At 39.8% G+C, this 23,193-nt stretch overlaps 1 pseudogene; it reads right to left on the bottom strand.

Annotated features, from left to right (window-relative positions):
• Positions 1 to 903: 903 nt before the first annotated feature.
• Positions 904 to 23,193, bottom strand: LOC131018849 (probable bifunctional methylthioribulose-1-phosphate dehydratase/enolase-phosphatase E1 1; annotated as a pseudogene).

The following is a 23,193-nucleotide window of genomic DNA, read 5'->3' as shown; positions in this document are numbered from 1 at the left end:
AAATCCAAAATGGATTTTATTTTTTCAATTAGAAAATGCACAAACTGATATCATTTTGTGCCATGTAAATTTAGAAAAAAATCTAAATACATTGTGGCATCGAGTGAGTCACATTAATTTTTAGGAGTTAAAAAATAGATAAAAAGTATGATTGATACAAAATTGATACCGAAACCGTGAGGGTTAATTTCTGGTTCGGTTCCGGTTCCAATTTTTAGAACCAAGAACCGGTGGTTCCAATTCCGGTTCGAACCGGGACCGAACCGCGGCCATGTCTACATAAAACACATCTTTGATAATATGAGATGTACCTCTTCTTGCTATCGCTCATTTTCTGTCAATCTTGAGCGATTTTCCATCACCAAGCTTAACTTCGGATGTGTAGGTCTCGTCAAAATCCACAAACATCTCCTTGTTTCCGGACATGTGATTGCTACAACCACTGTCCACATACCAAATATTCTCATCAATTTGTTGAGAATTAAAGCTTGAGTAGAATACCTGATCGGGCTCATCTTTCTCAGCAAATTTGGCCTCCATCATTTTGATACCAGCAACTCTCTGGGAGTGAGTTGCGTTTCTGCAGCTTTTGCACTTGTATCGATAATTATTTGTGTCGTGGTTGTTTCTTCCGCAGATTCGGCAATATAAATCCATGTTTTGATTTGAAGAACATGGATTAGGTGTACCTTTCCTTCCTCGATCTTTATTTTGGAAATTCTGCGGTTTACTACGACCTCTTCCTCTTGTTGATCGTTGGTTCGAGAAGTTGTTTCTTTCTGATTTCTCTTCCCTTGTATTTTTCGGATGTGAAACATTGACTTTTCCTTGGCATGCTTGCTCCAGACTTTGATTTGAGAACTTGCTCATCCTCTTTTCGTGCGCTTCGAGTGATCCCATAAGTTACAGATCTTTTGATTCCTCGATGGCAGCAACAATATGTTTGATGATGACTTTTTCGACAATCTTCCTTTCTTCTAGAGTGTCACCATAGCCTCTAATTTGATTGATGACTACAGAGACTCTAGAAAAAAAAAATCTTGCACATTCTCATTATGTTTCATAATTAAACTATCAAAATCACGCTGTAGATTTTGTAATTTGATAGAAACAACTTTTTCCTAGCCTCTGAATTGATTCTTCAAAATCTGGCATGCATCTTTTGATGTTTTAGCACTTGTAATGTGGGGAAGAATGGATCGACTTACCCCTTGGTGCATAAAGGACAAGGCCTTTGCATTACAACACTTGATCCACTGCTTGTAGTCTTGTCCAACAAAGATTGAAACTCCTTGTTAAGAATATAAGAATGCTAATTCATTGTTGCTTGTGGAGGCCATTTGAGAAAAGGAAATTACGAGGCCAAACACGATTAAATAACGTTAATAGAAACAGAGCATCTCTACATATTCCAAAACTCTTTTCTTGAACAGAATTGACACAATATAATCAGATCTCCGAAAAGGAGTTGATTGTGGGAAAGGCATGAGTCTCCGGAAGAGGAATACCACCTCCAAACCTGCTGCTTTTGCAGCTGTAGCTTCTTCGTACACAAACAAAATCTCCCATGGATTGTCCACTCCTAGAGTTTGGGTGATGTTTACATAGGATCGCGTTTCTTTCTTGTTCCTTGAAGAGAAATGCATATCACACCAAATTCTGCAGGAATTTGAATTGAAGTCAATGAGCCTTACCCTATGATGCTGCAGTCGCACAACTACTTCCTCAGGTCCCCATACTTGGTGTTGCCAAACAAGAGCTTCTGTGCAACTCTGCTCCCACTCGAATATATATACACCTACAACCATTATTTCGAATGATATTTCTACATCAAATTGTTATTCAAGAATGCTATCTACAAATTCATAGAGATAGATTTGCACAAGGTAATGCAGGATAAAAGTAATTAATAACCTTTATTCCAAGAGAATGCCACTTCTCGAGAGCTTGAGGGACGTCATCAAATACAACTCCCTCTAAGTCGTGATTCAGAAATCCAGTTCGCCATTGGTGAAAATTAAGTAGAAGAATTGATGATGGATATGTAATTTTAATTGCGGGAAAAATATGTAGGCTTTTTCCTTCCATACTTGTAATTGTTTCAAGGCAGTAATTTTCCTGTCCGCTTTTATCATGGCCCTCACATTCGCGGCTATGGCAGAAAATCAGTTTTTTTTTTTAAAAAAAAAAACTTTTTTGGGTGGGGGGTGGGGCAGGGGTGGGGTGGCGAAAATACCAGATTTATTAAAATGAAATGTATTTTTTGTATAATTTAATGCATTTTTATGTAAAATCTTTATGCACTTTTGTTTGATTTTATATGCATGTGAAACATGACTATTTTGGGGGTGGTAATGGGGAGGGTTGGGGGGTGGTGTGGGGTGGGTTGGGGGGTGGTGCGGGGTGGGGTGGTGAAAATACCAAAATTGTAAACATCAAATGCATTTTTCTGTTCAAGGTTATGCATTTCATGTGAAAACTTTATGCATCTTCGTGTGAAACTATATGCATCTAAAATATATCTATTTTGAGAAAATCTAAAAAAAATATATATTTTTTTAAATTATTAAATCCAAAAATTACATTCCAATTTTACCCCTCTCCATATTTTGCCTTGAAATGCCTTTATGCATCTTGATGCGCCACATGTCATAAATGTGTGGTCTATATTTAGATCTACGGATCTATTATAAACATTGGATACTACATGATCTCATTCCTATATATATATATATATGCATCATGTAATTATAATGAAAATGCATAATATATATATCAGCTCAAATTCAATTAATGTGTCATATCATCACAAAGACTCCCTGAAATTGTACCCTTGATTCTCCATTTGAAGCATTTCTGAGGCTGCATTGATGATGAATGGGACCGCGACGTGGGGTTGACCAGTCCAACCCTAACTCATGAAGTTTGATAGCAGCAGCAAAGAGATAGTGATAGCATTCAGCCTGGAAAAGTACGTGTAAAGTAAATCGACGAATAAATTGCGATGAACACAAAAGATTTACGTGGTTCGGGCTGAAACCCTACATCCACGGGACCAAGAAAAGGGAGCTTCTATTATTGATTCGCGAACTGAGAATTTTACAAGGTGTTACAAGTGTGTTGACTGGTGTTACTACATTAGACACCCAATTGCTCATTATATAGCAAGCTTTGAAAATAACGAGCTGTAAACAACCATCAAAGAAACCGTTATGCAAAACAGTTATGACTTCTAGCTCTGCAAAGGAAACTTTGACTCTGGCTCTGGAGTGTTGACTCTGCCTTGGCAACTCTGACTCTGATATGCCTCGGCTCTGACTCTGGCAACAGCGCGATTTCTCTGCTCTGCCAGCAGCGCGATCTCTCTGCTCTGCCAGCAGCGCGATCTCTCTACTCTGGCAGAAGACCGATTCCTCTGGCGAAGGCAACGGTGCGATCTCTCTACTCTGGCAGAAGACCGATTCCTCTGGTGAAGGCAGCGGCGCGATCTCTCTGCTCTGCCAGCAGCGCGATCCCTCTACTCTGCCAGCAGCGCCAGAGAAAACATTACAACACCAGAGTATACAAACTGGATTATAAGCTTACGAAATCATAAAACAACAAATCTCCACCTGATTTCTAAGCTAATAATCGACAACAATAACAAAAGCTCCAGTTCTTTCTCCGAAACATTTTAATTCTGTATCAAACTTCAAATCAGCAGATTTACCAACTTAAGATAATGCTCAAACTTAGCAGTAGGCAAAGCCTTAGTCAGCGCATCAGATGCATTCTCCTCTGTCCCAACTTTCTCCATCTTCACCAATCCTTGATCAACTATATCTCTTATGAAATGCATTCTGACATCTATATGCTTAGATCTCTCATGAAAAGTTTGATGTTTCATAAGATACAAAGCACTCTGACTGTCACACTTCAAAATTACAGAACTTTCCTCAATACCAAAATCGTGCACTAATCCTTTGAGCCACACAGCTTCCTTGACAGCTTCTGTTGCAGCCATGTACTCTGCTTCAGTGGTTGATAATGCAACTACAGATTGTAGTGAGGATTTCCAACTAACAGCTGATCCAAAAAGTGTGAAAATGTAACCTGACTGAGATCTCCTGTTGTCTAAGTTGGCAGCATAGTCAGAGTCAGTGTATCCCACCAGGAAAGGCTTGCTGATGTCTCCCTTCCTCTGGAACAAAATAGCTCTGTCCGCACTGCCCTTTTGTCATATCCCGGCTTTTAATCACAGATTAAAGGCTTAATTATTAATAAGTAGGGTTCGGCATCCATTAATAATAAAACTGGTTTGATTTATCTGATGTATTTTAATCGTTATACATGTGTTTTGATGTGCTTAGTTCTTATTAATATTTGAATCCGTTTGAGATTTAAAAATATTTTATTTTTTATAGTGCATAAAGTTTAATTAGTGGGTTGAGCGATTCCTCTGGCGGAGCGCGATTCCTCTGGTGGAGTGTGATTCCTCTGGCGGAGCGCGATTCCTCTGGCGGAGTGTGATTCCTCTGGCGGAGCGCGATTCCTCTGGCGGAGTGCGATTCCTCTGGCGGAGCGCGATTCCTCTGGCGGAGCGCGATTCCTCTGGCGGAGTGTGATTCCTCTGGCGGAGCGCGATTCCTCTGGCGAGTTTTGATTCCTCTGCTCTGGCGAGTTTTGATTCCTCTGCTCTGGCGAGTTTTGATTCCTCTGCTCTGGCGGAGTGCGTTTCCTCTGCTCTGCCGAGTTTTGATTCCTCTGCTCTGCCGAGTTTTGATTCCTCTGCTCTGGCAAGTTTTTGATTTCTCTGCTCTGGTGCGGAACTGACGTGAGAGAGAGAGGAGTCAAAGCAAGTGGATAAACATAGTTAACGGATAAGATATTTTATGCAAGTGGATAATTAAGCATGTGTTATTTATCCAATACTTGATGGCTAAGTAAATGGGGTTATATAAATAACACCCTTCTCTTTCATTCCTCATAACAGACGTCCTTTTCCTCTTTCTTCTCTCTCTTCTCTCTCGACTGTCTTCACCCAATACCATTGATGAGATAGTAAAAAGCTTCACAAGCAACTTGTATGCCATAACCACCGATTAAATCAAGCTGAAAACACTTTTAGATCCATAGAACAAAAGCTGGGTTGAAGGTTCGAGCTAGGAGTCAAGAAGGTGGAGTTATACTTTTCTCTACACAAATCATAAGAGTAAGCCTCTAAACACATGAATCTACTCATAATTAAGCTGTATAAGGATGCATAAGCATGAAAACAACTCCTAATTCAAGCTGGTAATTTTCAAAAATTACTAGGGTTGGAAGTCTTCTAAAATTTTATCATCCTCTAACTTTAAGTGGAGAGTATATGCATGCTATTAAGATGCTAATTATTTGTCTTTGAATGAAAAGCATGAATTGATTTTGAGATATGGAATATTAAGGTGTTAAGTTGTGTGATGTTGAAAAATTGAAGTTCATGAAGAAAGTGAAGATTGAGTGGTTATATGAGTTCTTGAGCATGCTATGATGGTAAGTGATGGTTTAGATTGATGACTAGAAGTGATGAGTTTTGGTATGAGTTTGTTGTTGAGAGTTATGATGTTATACTCAAGTTAGAAATGTTTTGAAATATATGAGTTTTAAGTACAAATTGGAGAATTTCGTAGGCTTACTGACCTACTGTGATCGACGGTTTGTCGATGTCTAATAGCTTTGAAAATTTTATAACAAGTCCTTACATGAGTCTTGAGTACCCTGGTAAAATTTCAAGCCATTCCAACTTCGTTTGATATTTCTTTAAAATGCAAAACTTAAACTGCACATTACTACCGAGAATTTCAGAGAACGGGGGAAAGAGTCGTTCATTTCAGTAGCTTCCTCTGTGATATAGCTTTCCAAACTTTTATGGTTTTAACCTTATTGTGTTAGCTAGATATCCACCAAAGTTGAGCCCAGTCTGACAACGTTTACTATTTTTCAAAAATCCAAGTTTGCGATTGCTCAAAACTGCCGAACATGGTAGATCGTGGTAAAAACGTCATATCTCTCAAACCACTTGGAGTTTCGACTCTACTTTTTCTGAAACTAGACACGAATATATTTCTTTTGGTATGAGTCTCGAGTCTAGGAGACATCGGAGTCAGAACAGATTAAATTTTGAAGTTGAGCCAGTGTAAAATCAGAGCATGTTTTGATGATGTTTGATTGTGATTCTTATGTGCCTTATGTGTTAGTGTTGCCTATGTGTTTGAATGAGATTAGACGAGGTATGATGGTTTTTGACTATCTTTAATGGAACAAATTATGGATGCTAGAACCCTAAAACACTAAAATATACCCTAGACACGTAGAATTAGACTTTGTCTTGTGACAATTTTCTTCGCGAACTTACCGACTCTTCATCAATAAAGGTCCGGGCGACAGGAAGTGAAGTCGAAGAAGAAGCGACTCCACGCTAGCTTAAGAACGTTTGAGGTGGGCATTACTTTTACTATACGTATATAGAGATCCCCTGCGTGACGTAGGCCTCATATACGAATATATGTGCATGACAAGTTTTAACCGTTATTCAGCTTTTATGAAATGCTTATATGTTCAATGTCATTATGAAAATGAAAATGTTTATGAAAATGAAATGTTTATGAAATGATTGACTGCCAAAAATGTTTATGTTTTTATATGTATCCTATCTGTGTTGGTTCGCCAACTTTAAAGGAAATCCAATTGGGATCCTATGCTAGACAAAGGTCGCTAGCTAGGGTTAACGTGTACACTCATGGAGACCGCGAGTCGCTTGCGACCGGTCTTGGCGTCCGTGGTAAGGAGGCCTCCTTCCCGGCGCGTGACAGAAAGGAACAGATATGGATCATATGAAGGAAAATGATCGGCCGATCGACCTTATGAAAATGAAAGAAATATTTTAGTAAGCGCAGGCTATTAAAAAAAAAAAAAACCCCTGTGTGTTACTATTGGCAGTTCAATTTATATATGTATGTATGTTATATTTTTTTTTTGGCTTATGCCACTGGGTATTTTTATACTCAGCCCTGCATGTATTTCTAAATGTGCAGGTTGAGCAGGCGATGGAATGGATCGGTGTTGAGCGGATTTCCTTTTTATGGTCATGTAATGAAACCTTGAGTATGCATCTCCATATGCATAACTCACACGTTTTTCCGCTGCAAACACTCTGACTTATTTATCGGTTCTACTTGAACTTATTACTACTTCAGCTTGTTTAACTTCCATTTGAGGTCTAGTCGTTATGGCAAGCTCGTTTGTAAACTACCCAAGCGGTTATATATATATATATATCACTAGTTTGTTGTTGTTAATATTGATTACTTAACAAACCCCCTTTAGATTCTATTTTACATTGTTCACCCCAAGTCATAACCCCGGTTAACCCGTCATTGGGATAGTGGGCTGTGACATAATGGTATCAGAGCAGTTCGTTCGCTCTGGCCCTAGAAACCTTACTCTAAAAGCCAAGTCTAGTTTAATTCACTAGACATATGTGGGTTCATAAGACACCGCTCAACACTCCATTGCATCGTGCTCAATCAAGGAAAGAAGGTAACTGTAGTTCAACGTTTTAAAGATGTTATTGTTCTAAGATGTTTTATGAATATGTTTATGTAAAGAGCATGCTGTGATGAAATGTTGAATGTTTTGCCTTTCATAGCATATCATTGCAGTTATGATGTTATGATATGAAGAATGATAGAAAATTGACACATGCTTTCCCAGAAAACATAGATTGCTATAAGTGGCATGATCACTATCTAAAAGAACATAGACTACTAGATTAGTAGGATATCTCTACAATCTAGATTCTTAAGGTAATGATTTAGAAGAATGAAAGAGGAATGAAAAGACATGTACGCGTTGAAGGAAAAGCACAGAATGATAATACAAGACGAATTCAAGGCAAACACTGCATCAAGGGTTTGAGCATAGCCTCTACGTTCGAATGTTTACATGTGACGGAACATCAAATTAACTTTTACTACACGATAGATATTATGAATAGTTGTCCACGGCTTTCTAAGTTTGGGACGATGTTTCCCGTGTGACTGAGAGGTGATGATGTTAGACCTGGCCAGTCCACATGATCCAAATCTCAGTAGACGTCTTTTGGGTTGAAAACCCATGTGTTTCAACAGTTTCTACAACACCTTGCTTGTTGATGTAATGATTTTGAGCCTTTCAACTTTTGAGTTGTTATAGTATGTTTCCTTAATGGATAAGACTAAGAAGTATTAGTATACTGACCTAGTATATCACCCAAACCATAACTTTGCTAATTGATTAGTATGATAGTATGACCCTTATAGATTATTATCGTTACCGTTGTACTACGCATCAGAAGTTATTGATGATCGTCTTGGTCTTTGAAGCACACAATGCCTCCCAGAAGAGCCCCAAGAAACAACATGGGTGCAGGAAATGAACCCCCACGAAGGGTTGAAGAACTTTTTCTTAAACAGAGCCCGCCAACATTCAACGGGACCGGCAACCCGACTGATGCCGAAATCTGGATTAGGGCGATGGAAAGGATTTTCGACTTTCTTCATTGCACTGATCAAGAGAGACTCTCTTGTGTTGCATTCCAACTCACTGGGTCGGCAGATTTTTGGTGGGAAACCAAGAAGAGGACAATGACCCCCGAACAACTGGAAAACCTGACTTGGGAAGACTTCAAGATGGAGATTTATGATAAATACATCCCCAAGAGCTACAGAAAGAAGAAGGAGATAGAGTTTTTCAATCTAAAGCAAAACAAGATGTCCGTGACGGAATACGATCGCGCATTCTGCGACATGTCTCGCTATGCCCCTCATCTGATTGACACTGATGAAAAGATGGCCGAGAAGTTTCGTTCAGGCCTTAGGCACGAGATCAAGATGGCACTTGCTAGTCATGGTAATCTCACCCACTCTGAGGCACTTAGCAGAGCTCTGGATGTTGAGGCAGCTATGCCTGAAGACCGCTCAACCCAGACTCAAGCTCCGGGAAACAACGATCGTGGGAAGAGAAAATGGGAAGGCAACAACAACAATAATAGGGGTTACTACAACAACCAAGATAACAAGAGGCCATGGCAAGGAAATATGATGCCACAAGGGCAGTGGCAAGGACGACCAGTCAATCCAGGATCAGCTGGAAACAATCAGGGCCAGCTCAGGGCACCCTTGTGTCCCAAATGCTCCAAGTCACATCACGGCATATGCTTGGCTGGTAGCAATACCTGCTTTAAGTGTGGCCAGAAGGGCCATTTTGCCAGAGACTGCCAAGGAAAACCACAAGGAGGAATGAGAGGGCCGAATCAGCCAGGCCAAGTACAACCACTCAGGGCTATTCAAGGTCAACAACTACTTTATCCACCACCACAACAACAGCATCGACCTGTGGCACGTCCACCGCAAATTTCACAAGCAAGAGCCTATGACCTGCACAAGAATAAGCAAGAAAACAACCAAGGGAATTTAGCAGGTATGGGCACATTACTCGACACACCTGTTATACTTCTGTTCGACACGGGTGCCTCGCATTCTTTTATTGCAAGTGCATGTGTAAAAACTTTAAAGCTCCAACCTGAAAAGACTAATCAGGACTTGAGAATTTCTTCACCAATAGGAGGGATGGCAGTAGTAACACATGCTTGCTCGAACCTAGAGCTAACCATAGGATTGTTTAAGGTTATAGCGAATAACTTACACGTCATATTGATGGAGGACGTTGATATAATCCTGGGGATGGACTGGCTAGCGGAGAACTATGCCACGATATTGTGTCAAGAACGGAGAATCGCTTTCCACTTTCCAGGAAGGGACGCTTTAAGTTTCCACGGAATATGCAGGAGGAACAGAGTGCCGATTATTTCAGCTTTACAGGCAAGAAAGATGATGAACAAGAAAGATTGCCAAGCCTTCCTCGTATACCTGAACGGGGAAGTTGAGACCGAAAAAACAATGGAAGATGTAGATATCGTGCGGGATTTTCAAGATGTTTTCCCAGAAAATTTGCCAGGTTTACCACCTGATAGACAAGTAGAATTCACCATCGATCTAGAGCCAGGAGCGGCGCCAGTATCAAAAGCACTGTACAGAATGGCTCCGAAGGAATTGGAGGAGTTGAAGATCCAATTACAAGAGTTGCTGGACCTAGGCTTCATCAGGCCTAGTGTGTCCCCATGGGGAGCGCCGGTGCTGTTTGTCAAGAAGAAAGATGGCACCTTGAGGTTGTGCATCGATTATCGAGAGCTGAACAAACTAACGCTTAAGAACAAGTATCCATTACCCAGAATCGATGATTTATTCGACCAACTCAAGGGCGCGAGTGTTTTCTCCAAAATCGATTTGAAGTCTGGGTATCATCAGTTAAAGGTTAGACATGAAGATATACCCAAAACGGCGTTCCGAACAAGATATGGTCACTACGAGTTCGTAGTTGTGCCGTTCGGACTAACAAACGCGCCAGCTGTATTCATGGACCTCATGAACAGAGTATTTCATCCTTATTTGGATAAGTTCGTCGTGGTGTTTATCGATGATATTCTCGTCTACTCCAGGAATGAAGAAGAACACAGGGAACATCGGAGAACTGCGTTGCAAACGCTAAGGGATGAATGCCTTTATGCCAAATTCAGCAAATGTGAGTTTTGGCTCAAAGAAGTTACATTTCTGGGACACATTGTGTCTTCAGAAGGTATCAAGGTGGACCCCGCCAAAGTGGAAGCAGTACAAGGGTGGAGGTCGCCAACTACCCCAAACGAGATCAGAAGTTTCTTAGGATTGGCTGGCTATTATCGAAGATTCATTGAGGGATTTTCCAAGATAACAAGGCCGATGACGCAGTTGCTCAGGAAAGGAATTAAGTACAATTGGACTAACGAGTGCGAAGAGAGTTTTCAACTGCTCAAGGAGAAGCTAACTACGGCGCCAGTGCTAACAATTCCGAAACCAGACAAGGAGTATGTGGTCTACACGGATGCATCAAAGAATGGATTAGGATGCGTTTTGATGCAGGAAGGCAAAGTGATTGCATATGCATCGCGGCAACTTAGGCCACACGAATTGAATTATCCGACCCATGATCTGGAGCTAGCGGCGGTAGTGCACGCACTAAAAATCTGGAGACATCATCTATATGGTGTCAGGTGTGAGATTTACACCGATCACAAAAGTCTAAAATACTTTTTCGAGCAGAAGGATCTCAACATGAGACAGCGAAGGTGGCTCGAATTAGTGAAAGACTATGATTGTGGTATAAATTATCACCCAGGGAAGGCAAATGTAGTAGCCGACGCGTTGAGCCGCAAGGTCCCATCGAAACTGGGATACATCCTTACAAAGGAAGAAGAGCTCATACGAGATTTTAATAGGATGAGATTAGAGGTGATAAAACCACCTGCTACAATAGCGGGGGTGGTCGCGATTATACCGAATTTGAGGAAAATGGTGGTAGAAGCTCAGAGGAAAGATGAAAAGTTGGAGAATTTACGAGTAAAGATAAGAGAAGGAAATCTCAAGAACTATCACGAAGAAGTCGATAATGCTATTTTCTTTGAGAAGAGAATATGCATCCCTCATGATGAAGAACTCAAGAACAAGATCATGAGCGAAGCCCATGACACTCCTTATGTTGCCCACCCAGGAAGCACTAAGATGTATCAAGATCTAAAAGAGAATTTCTGGTGGAAAGGAATGAAACGAGACGTGGCTTTATTCGTTGAAAAGTGCCTAATCTGCCAACAAGTAAAGGCTTTACACCAACGACCTTACGGTGAGCTACAACCTTTGGAGATTCCAGAATGGAAGTGGGACGATATTGCAATGGACTTTGTTACAGGATTGCCAAAAACAAGACGGGGTAACACGGCGATATGGGTCATTATTGACAGACTCACGAAGAGTGCACACTTTCTGCCTATCCCTATCACGTATGGATCAGATAAGTTAGCCCAACTCTATATCAAGGAGATCGTGCGTTTACATGGGGTGCCGAAGACAATCACGTCCGACAGAGACTCTAAGTTTACCTCCAGATTCTGGATAAGCTTGCAAAAGGAATTGGGGACAAGGTTGAATTTCAGCACAGCTTTCCACCCGCAGACCGACGGTCAGTCCGAAAGGACAATTCAAACGCTAGAAGATATGTTAAGGACTGTCGTACTAGACAGAGGAGAAGATTGGGAGCGTGTGTTGCCACTAATCGAATTTGCTTACAACAACAGCTATCAAGCAACTATCGCCATGGCACCTTATGAGGCGTTATACGGGAAGAAATGTAGATCGCCGCTTTACTGGGATGAAGTGGGCGAGAGAAGAATCTTGGGGCCAGATACAATAGGCGAGATGATCGAAATTGTCCGTCAGATTCGACAACGTATTAAAGAGGCCCAGGATAGACAAAAGTCTTATGCCGACAAACGATGAACCAACTTACAGTTTGAGTGTGGGGATAAAGTCTTTTTGAAGGTTTCTCCCTCTAAAGGGATTACAAGATTTGGCGTAAAGGGTAAGCTTAGACCCCGTTTTATAGGACCCTATGAGATCCTAGGAAGGGTGGGCCCCGTAGCTTACAGGCTGGCGTTGCCGCCAAGCCTTGGCAATGTGCATAATGTGTTTCATGTGTCGCAGTTGAGGAAATATGTTTATGATCCAAAGCACGTGATCCAAAGGAACGACGTTATCCTTAGCCCAGATATGAGCTATGAAGAGAGACCCGAATCTATTCTAGATCGGAAAGTTCAGGTACTAAGGAATAAGTCGATACCCTTAGTAAAAGTCCTTTGGAAGCACCATGATCAAGAAGAGGCGACATGGGAACTCGAGTCTAGCATGAAGGAGAAGTATCCAGAATTATTCCCTGAGGTACAAATTTCGGGACGAAATTTCTTTAAGGGGGATAGTATGTCATATCCCGGCTTTTAATCACAGATTAAAGGCTTAATTATTAATAAGTAGGGTTCGGCATCCATTAATAATAAAACTGGTTTGATTTATCTGATGTATTTTAATCGTTATACATGTGTTTTGATGTGCTTAGTTCTTATTAATATTTGAATCCGTTTGAGATTTAAAAATATTTTATTTTTTATAGTGCATAAAGTTTAATTAGTGGGTTGAGCGATTCCTCTGGCGGAGCGCGATTCCTCTGGCGGAGTGTGATTCCTCTGGCGGAGCGCGATTCCTCTGGCGGAGCGCGATTACTCTGGCGGAGCGCGATTCCTCTGGCGGAGCGCGATTCCTCTGGCGAGTTTTGATTCCTCTGCTCTGCCGAGTTTTGATTCCTCTGCTCTGGCGAGTTTTGATTCCTCTGCTCTGGCGGAGTGCGTTTCCTCTGCTCTGCCGAGTTTTGATTCCTCTGCTCTGCCGAGTTTTGATTCCTCTGCTCTGGCGAGTTTTGATTCCTCTGCTCTGGCAAGTTTTTGATTTCTCTGCTCTGGTGCGGAACTGACGTGAGAGAGAGAGGAGTCAAAGCAAGTGGATAAACATAGTTAACGGATAAGATATTTTATGCAAGTGGATAATTAAGCATGTGTTATTTATCCAATACTTGATGGCTAAGTAAATGGGGTTATATAAATAACACCCTTCTCTTTCATTCCTCATAACAGACGTCCTTTTCCTCTTTCTTCTCTCTCTTCTCTCTCGACTGTCTTCACCCAATACCATTGATGAGATAGTAAAAAGCTTCACAAGCAACTTGTATGCCATAACCACCGATTAAATCAAGCTGAAAACACTTTTAGATCCATAGAACAAAAGCTGGGTTGAAGGTTCGAGCTAGGAGTCAAGAAGGTGGAGTTATACTTTTCTCTACACAAATCATAAGAGTAAGCCTCTAAACACATGAATCTACTCATAATTAAGCTGTATAAGGATGCATAAGCATGAAAACAACTCCTAATTCAAGCTGGTAATTTTCGAAAATTACTAGGGTTGGAAGTCTTCTAAAATTTTATCAACCTCTAACTTTAAGTGGAGAGTATATGCATGCTATTAAGATGCTAATTATTTGTCTTTGAATGAAAAGCATGAATTGATTTTGAGATATGGAATATTAAGGTGTTAAGTTGTGTGATGTTGAAAAATTGAAGTTCATGAAGAAAGTGAAGATTGAGTGGTTATATGAGTTCTTGAGCATGCTATGATGTTAAGTGATGGTTTAGATTGATGACTAGAAGTGATGAGTTTTGGTATGAGTTTGTTGTTGAGAGTTATGATGTTATACTCAAGTTAGAAATGTTTTGAAATATATGAGTTTTAAGTACAAATTGGAGAATTTCGTAGGCTTACTGACCTACTGTGATCGACGGTTTGTCGATGTCTAATAGCTTTGAAAATTTTATAGCAAGTCCTTACATGAGTCTTGAGTACCCTGGTAAAATTTCAAGCCATTCCAACTTCGTTTGATATTTCTTTAAAATGCAAAACTTAAACTGCACATTACTACCGAGAATTTCAGAGAACGGGGGAAAGAGTCGTTCATTTAAGTAGCTTCCTCTGTGATCTAGCTTTCCAAACTTTTATGGTTTTAACCTTATTGTGTTAGCTAGATATCCACCAAAGTTGAGCCCAGTCTGACAACGTTTACTATTTTTTGAAAATCCAAGTTTGCGATTGCTCAAAACTGCCGAACATGGTAGATCGTGGTAAAAACGTCATATCTCTCAAACCACTTGGAGTTTCGACTCTACTTTTTCTGAAACTAGACACGAATATCTTTCTTTTGGTATGAGTCTCGAGTCTAGGAGACATCGGAGTCAGAACAGATTAAATTTTGAAGTTGAGCCAGTGTAAAATCAGAGCATGTTTTGATGATGTTTGATTGTGATTCTTATGTGCCTTATGTGTTAGTGTTGCCTATGTGTTTGAATGAGATTAGACGAGGTATGATGGTTTTTGACTATCTTTAATGGAACAAATTATGGATGCTAGAACCCTAAAACACTAAAATATACCCTAGACACGTAGAATTAGACTTTGTCTTGTGACAATTTTCTTCGCGAACTTACCGACTCTTCATCAATAAAGGTCCGGGCGACAAGAAGTGAAGTCGAAGAAGAAGCGACTCCACGCTAGCTTAAGAACGTTTGAGGTGGGCATTACTTTTACTATACGTATATAGAGATCCCCTGCGTGACGTAGGCCTCATATACGAATATATGTGCATGACAAGTTTTAACCGTTATTCAGCTTTTATGAAATGCTTATATGTTCAATGTCATTATGAAAATGAAAATGTTTATGAAAATGAAATGTTTATGAAATGATTGACTGCCAAAAATGTTTATGTTTTTATATGTATCCTATCTGTGTTGGTTCGCCAACTTTAAAGGAAATCCAATTGGGATCCTATGCTAGACAAAGGTCGCTAGCTAGGGTTAACGTGTACACTCATGGAGACCGCGAGTCGCTTGCGACCGGTCTTGGCGTCCGTGGTAAGGAGGCCTCCTTCCCGGCGCGTGACAGAAATGAACAGATATGGATCATATGAAGGAAAATGATCGGCCGATCGACCTTATGAAAATGAAAGAAATATTTTAGTAAGCGCAGGCTATTCAAAAAAAAAAAACCCTTGTGTGTTACTATTGGCAGTTCAATTTATATATGTATGTATGTTATATTTTTTTTTGGCTTATGCCACTGGGTATTTTTATACTCAGCCCTGCATGTATTTCTAAATGTGCAGGTTGAGCAGGCGATGGAATGGATCGGTGTTGAGCGGATTTCCTTTTTATGGTCATGTAATGAAACCTTGAGTATGCATCTCCATATGCATAACTCACACGTTTTTCCGCTGCAAACACTCTGACTTATTTATCGGTTCTACTTGAACTTATTACTACTTCAGCTTGTTTAACTTCCATTTGAGGTCTAGTCGTTATGGCAAGCTCGTTTGTAAACTACCCAAGCGCTTATATATATATATATATATATCACTAGTTTGTTGTTGTTAATATTGATTACTTAACAAACCCCCTTTAGATTCTATTTTACATTGTTCACCCCAAGTCATAACCCCGGTTAACCCGTCATTGGGATAGTGGGCTGTGACACCTTTAGATACCTCAGCACCTTCTTGAGAGCTTCCCAATGCTCTCTACCAGGATCCACCATATGCCTGCTCATAACACTTATAGCTTGTGCAATATCTGGCCCAGTGCAGACCATTGTGTACATCAAGCTTCCCACTAAATTTGAGTAAGGTATATTTATCATTTGGTGTCTCTCTGCATCATTCTTTGGCTTTTGTTTATCTGAGAGTTGCAGATGAACAGCTAGGGGCACTGTAACAGCCTTTGATTCATGCATATTGAATTTCCTTAACATCTTCAATATGTAATCTTTTTGACATAACCATAGCTTTCCAGCCTTCCTATCTCTCACGATATCCATCCCAAGAATCCTTTTAGCTGCACCAAGATCTTTCATTTCAAATTCTTGATTCAAACCATCTTTGATTACCTTGATTTCAGCCTTATCTTTGCTAGCTATTAACATGTCATCTACATATAGCAGCAAGTATGCAACAGTGATTTCATTCCTTTTCTTCAAATAAACGCAGCTATCATATGCAGATTTTGTGAATCCCATCAACTCCATATGCTCATCAAACCTTTTGTACCATTGCCTTGAACTCTGTTTGAGACCATATAAGCTTTTCTGAAGTAAACACACCTTGTTGCTTGTCTCTGGATGTACAAACCCTTCTGGCTGGGCCATATGTATCTTCTCCTCCAACTCTCCATGTAGAAATGCGGTTTTAACATCCATCTGCTCAAGCTCCATATCAAACTGAGCTACAACTGACAGCATAACTCTGATGGAAGTATGCTTAACCACAGGTGAGAATACTTCATTATAATCAATTCCCTCCTTTTGAGTGAAACCTCTTGCCACCAATCTTGCTTTGTACCTGGTCTGCTCCTTCCCAATAACCTCAATCTTCTTCTTGAAGATCCATTTGCAGCTTACTAATTTCTTGTTCAGTGGCTTTGACACTAGTATCCAGGTACCATTCATTTCAAGAGAGTTCATCTTCTCCTTCATGGCTAAGAGCCATTGTTCTCTCTCTGGTCCCTTCATAGCCTCTGCATAGGATTTGGGCTCCTGATACTCTAGTTCCTCTGCAATGCTCAAAGCAAAGTATACCATCTCAGCTTGGTTATATCTCTGAGGTGGCTTGGGCTGCCTCCTTGCTCGATCCCTTGCTAGTTGATATGAGCTTAGATTGTCAGAGTTGCTCCCAACATCTTCATCATCTGCAGCTTGTTGAGAGACTTCAGTTGCTCCACCTGATTCATTATCAGTAGGGTTTCTAACAAGCAATTCATTCAACAGAATTTTACCATCTGCATTTTCTTTCTCTGGATCAGATCCTACTTTATAAGGCATGAGAGCTTCATCAAAGACTACATCTCTGCTGATGTATACTCTCCCCATTCCTGGTTCAGTGCACCACAACTTGTACCCCTTCACACCCTTGGGGTAGCCCAACATTACACATTTTAAGGCCCTTGGTTCAAGCTTCTCTTGTCTAACATGTATGTATGCTCTGCACCCAAAGGTTTTCAAATGTGAATAGTTGGATGTAGAACCATACCAGAGCTCATCTGGAATTCTGAATTCAACAGCGGATGAAGGAGATTTGTTTATCAAATAGGCTGCAGTGACAGCAGCCTCTGCCCAGAATTTCTTTGGCAGCCTTGAGTCAAACAACATACACCTTATCCTTTCCAGAATGGTCCTATTCATCCTCTCAACAACCCCATTCTGCTGTGGAGTACCTGGGACTGTCTTGTGTCTTTGGATTCCCCTTCCAGAGCAGAAATCATTGAACTCCTTGGACACAAATTCCAAACCATTATCAGTCCTCAAGCACTTCACCTTGGTTGTCTTTTCAGTCTCCACCTCATTACACCACACTTTGAATTTCTCTAGTGCCTCAGTTTTATCCTTCAAGATGAAAATCCACAACTTCCTAGAGTAATCATCCATTATAGACATGTAATATCTCCCTTTTACAAGACTTTAAGTTTGTGTTGGTCCCCACAAATCAGAGTAAACATAATCCAGAGGAGCTTTAGATGTATGTTTACCTGTATCAAATGGAAGTCTCTTGCTTTTGCTTAAGATGCACTGCTCACACATGTCCACCTTGAATGGAATAGGGTTGCTGATCTTGTTCTGCTTCAGCAACTGATTGAGCCCCTTTTCTCGAACATGAGCCAATCTTTTATGCCACAAGATTGAATCATCCTTCTTCATGGAGTCAGACTGCCCTGTGATGGCTGTGGCTTCTAAGTAATACAAACCATTCCTCCTCATCCCCTTCAAAATGACCTTGTTGTCTTTGGTGATAACAACTCCACCCTTTACAGATCTCCATTCATACCCCTTCGTTTCAAGAGATCCAAGGGATATCAGATTCCTTTTCAGACTAGGGATGTACCTCACCTCCATCAAAGTCCTGATGGTGCCATCATGCAGTCTGAACTTTATACTCCCCTTTCCTTTGATTTCACAGGTCTGGTTATTTCCAAGAACCACTGTTCCTTCCGATTGAAATTGCAAATCAGTAAACCAACTTTTAACTGGACACATGTGGAAGGAGCACCCTGAATCCAGTATCCATTGGTCATCCAAATCACCTTTCATCACATTCAAAGCCTCTGCAGTGTCACACTGCTCTTGCTCCTTGGGCTCTTGCTTCTTGGTAGTGTTGGACTGCTTTTGGCTTTTCTTCCAAATATGGCAGTCCCTCTTCCAATGGCCCGGCTTCTTGCAGTGATAGCAAGTTTGAACATCATCATCAGAGTTCTTGTTTCCCTTCTCCTGTTTACCCTTCTTGAATTCCTTCTTGGATTTCTTGGATTTATCCCCTTTCTGTTTTACAGTCAAGCCCTCACCAACAACCTCTTTCTTGTGAGATGATGTTGATGATGCCTTCTGCAGTTCCTTAGATTTCAGAGCAGACTGAACCTCCTCCACAGAGATGTCACTTTCTCTCCCATACAACATAGCATCCTTGAGTTGATCATATGAACTCGGGAGAGCATTGAGTAGGATAATTGCCTGATCTTCATCTCCTATTCGCACATCAACATTTTCAAGATCATCAATGATCTTATTGAATACCTCCAATTGATCATCAATCGGTTTTCCATCCAAGATTCTGTAGGAGTACAGCCTTTGCTTCAAGAACAACCGATTCGCAAGCGATTTTGTCATGTAAATCGCCTCCAACTTTGCCCACACCGCCGCTGCAGATTTCTCCCTGGCTACCTCCCTCAAAACCTTATCACCTAGGCATAGGATGATAAGGCTATGGGCCCTCTCACGCATTTATGCTTTCTTGAGTTCTGCCTCCACAGCTGCCGCGGAATCCTTTGTAACCGCCGATGAAGAAGATTCATCATCCCCTTTCAGAGCTGCCGCCAAACCTTGTTGGGTCAACAATGCACGCATCTTGATACGCCATAACCCAAAATCATCCTTCCCCGTAAACTTCTCGGTCTCAATTCGTGGCATCGACATTCCTGCGTCGGTTGTGGATCAAGATTCCCACAGACGGCGCCACTTGTAAAGTAAATCGACGAAGAAATTGCGATGAACACAAAAGATTTACGTGGTTCGGGCTGAAACCCTACATCCACGGGACCAAGAAAAGGGAGCTTCTATTATTGATTCGCTAACTGAGAATTTTACAAGGTGTTACAAGTGTGTTGACTGGTGTTACTACATTAGACACCCAATTGCTCATTATATAGCAAGCTTTGAAAATAACGAGCTGTAAACAACCATCAAAGAAACCGTTATGCAAAACAGTTATGACTTCTAGCTCTGCAAAGGAAACTTTGACTCTGGCTCTGGAGTGTTGACTCTGCCTTGGCAACTCTGACTCTGATATGCCTCGGCTCTGACTCTGGCAACAGCGCGATTTCTCTGCTTTGCCAGCAGCGCGATCTCTCTGCTCTGCCAGCAGCGTGATCTCTCTGCTCTGCCAGCAGCGCGATCTCTCTGCTCTGCCAGTAGCGCGATCTCTTTGCTCTGGCAGAAGACCGATTCCTCTGGCGAAGGCAACGGCACGATCTCTCTGCTCTGGCATAAGACCGATTCCTCTGGTGAAGGCAGCGGCGCGATCTCTCTGCTCTGCCAGCAGCGCGATCCCTCTGCTCTGCCAGCAGCGCCAGAGAAAACATTACAACACCAGAGTATACAAACTGGATTATAAGCTTACGAAATCATAAAACAACAGTACGTTTCTTCTTCTCAATCTATACCGAACATACTATAATTAAGTAGTTCTGTGATGCTGATGCTCACATGAGATCAACGAAAAACAGGGTACACAACTTTCAACTAAAACCCGGAAGAATTTAAATTCTTGTATACTACTCCCTCCTTGCCTGAAAATTGTGACATGTACGTCCCTGAAAATTATGATATTTCCTTATTTGGAAATGATCCTGCAAATTTCTTCCTACTCACTATTTACAAAAAAAAAATGTGGAGCTCAATCTTCATGCAAAACATAACTCACACTTTTCATAAAACCCGTGTCATCTCCATTAGGTCAACATCTTTAGGGACAGAGGGAGTATCTTTTTTCTACTTGGATAATTTATGATTACGATCTAATTTATGGATTGAGATTCAATGTATTACACGACTTGATGTCCCACTTTGTCTCACTTTCAATTTTATTTATTTTCTTATATATTTTTTCTTCAATTTCAATTTTGTATGCGTTAGTTTAATTTTGTGATTATTAACTAGAGTTTATTCCATCTAATCAGGGTATATATATAATTATATTGCATCGTTTAATTTCACTTTTATTAACTAATAATAGGTTGATAACTTCAAAGTTATGGTATATACTTTTTAAAAATTAAGTATAATTCATAGTATTATAATAAATTTTATTTTTATAAAAAATATATTATTAAAATAATAAATATAAGAGTGATATATAGTGACACACATAAAAATATGGGACATTGGATCTCATTCCCTAATTTATACCTATTATAAAATAGGCTTGTTTTACAAAAAATATTGCCTATTATATCTCTCATGTGTACTTAATTTAAGGTCAACTGTGTAACTTAATATTATATATATAATAAATCTAAAAATATATTATCATTTATCTTTTATAATTTAATAGTTATTTAAGTAGTAGTGTCCATTAGTACTCTTTATCCACATAAGTTACTATTTTTTATTCTGTAAATTTAATAATATATAATAACAATATAAAGGATTATTTATAATAGCTTTATTAGAAGTTTAATTTTACTAGAATAATTAGAATTAAAACCTAGAAAATAAATATGAGAAACAAAATTAGGTGATGTTTAATTAATTAAAATTAATGCTTGTATGCTAAATTTAGATGATTTTTTTTCAACTTTATGAGTTTAAAAACATTATACTATAAAAAAAATTATCCATTAATGGATTCAGAAAATATATTATTTAAATGATAAATATTACTATAAAATAACATATAAATTTACACTCATCACAATTATTTATTAAAATAATTCATTTTCTTCAAAAAAAAATAAATTAAAATAATTCATTTTTACGATGTCTAACACACTCACTTGTGTTTTAGCACTGATCCATGAATCTCCCCACACATATATTCCGTGGTTGCGCACTAGGACCGCCGTGGTTTTCGGGTATGCTTTAATCTGCAACATAAGAGAAGAAGCAATTAGCTAGGCAATAATATGTTTCATTTGGTTTAATTTATTTGTTTCCATGCATAGAATGAGTAGCATAAATGAGTTATCACAACCATAACACAGTATGAATGGCACATTTTAGACAAAAGATAGAAGTGTGACGACATTAAATTACTTATGCTTAATTAATGATGCAAAACTGAGTTTAATTTGGTGAGATTTGTCCAAACACATATATGAGGAAATTAAAATGAGAGAATAAACCGTACTGCTTCTGCAAGACTAAGCTCTCTTTCATGAGCGATATTTTCTATGATTGGAACAACAAGTTGGTCATAGTAACCATGCCCTGGGATTCCTTTGATCATCTCCATATGTGTGATCTGTAAATACAATCATCTATAATTAAAATATTTAACGTTTAATTATCTTCTTCTTTAGGATGGAAAATCAAAGTCCCACACTCGAAATTCTTTTGACGATGGATTCAGCATTGTTACGAGGCAAGATTCCATTCCATGGCTGTGGATGACACAACCTGCATTAAGCATTTCATACGCCTGCAAAATGCAACAATTTATTTTTTCCAAGAGCAAAGATACAGAAACCAAATACATTCATTGTTGATATATATATATATATCTTGTGATAACAAACTAAATCTTCAGCTAGCATATACCACATCTCACACCATTAACGCCGTTTCTCCAGATCATAGACACGATTTAACATTTCCACACTTTAAGGGGCGTTTACTTTGCATGATTGAGTATTTTTATCCTCAAGAGTAGGATTGTTCCAATCCCACCTTTTCAATGGGATAAGAATCAAGCAAAACTAACTTGAATGATAAAAATAATCAGGGGCCTTGGGATATCCAAAGTTACAATCCATCAAAGTAAACAAGAGATTTATATATCAAGGCTAATCCTCCAAAGTAAACGCCCCCTAACAATTCACGACGACTGACTAATCCAGCAATAATAGCATTGTGAATCAAAGCAAAAAAGAGACATTCAGACATCGATGTAGTTTCTGAAAAGGTTTCCCCATGCCTTCAAGAACAAGGGAGCACAGTCAGAACATTTAGGAGGCTTATTCGGCCATGGCTTCGACAATGGCTTAGATAACACAGTTCCATCCGTAGACAACACATACATGTCTTCCTCCATCATCCTCTCCTTCTGCACTCCTACAAAACACCCAAATCAATTAAACAACCATCATTCATCCAAAACCCCACAAACAAATTAATGGAATCTTTGCAAATATATCAAACTACAAGTATGCACCTGATGGTGACATGACGATAAGCTGTTGGGGTTTGGGAACTGCATCATCGTGGACTTTGATGGTGATGCTGCCGCCGGTGCCGGAGACCCAGCCGAGGTTGTAGAAGTGGCGGCCTTGGTTTCTTTCACCTTGTTGCCCTCTAAATACGCCTGTAATGTGGTGGCAGTTTCTGCAGATCCGTTGTTGGCTGCTGAAGTCGCATCCAT

Source organism: Salvia miltiorrhiza, chromosome 3 (assembly GCF_028751815.1).
Source record: "Salvia miltiorrhiza cultivar Shanhuang (shh) chromosome 3, IMPLAD_Smil_shh, whole genome shotgun sequence".
Classification (NCBI taxonomy): domain Eukaryota; kingdom Viridiplantae; phylum Streptophyta; class Magnoliopsida; order Lamiales; family Lamiaceae; genus Salvia; species Salvia miltiorrhiza.
Note: the sequence above shows the minus strand (reverse complement) of the source record. Positions and strands in the feature narration are given on the sequence as shown.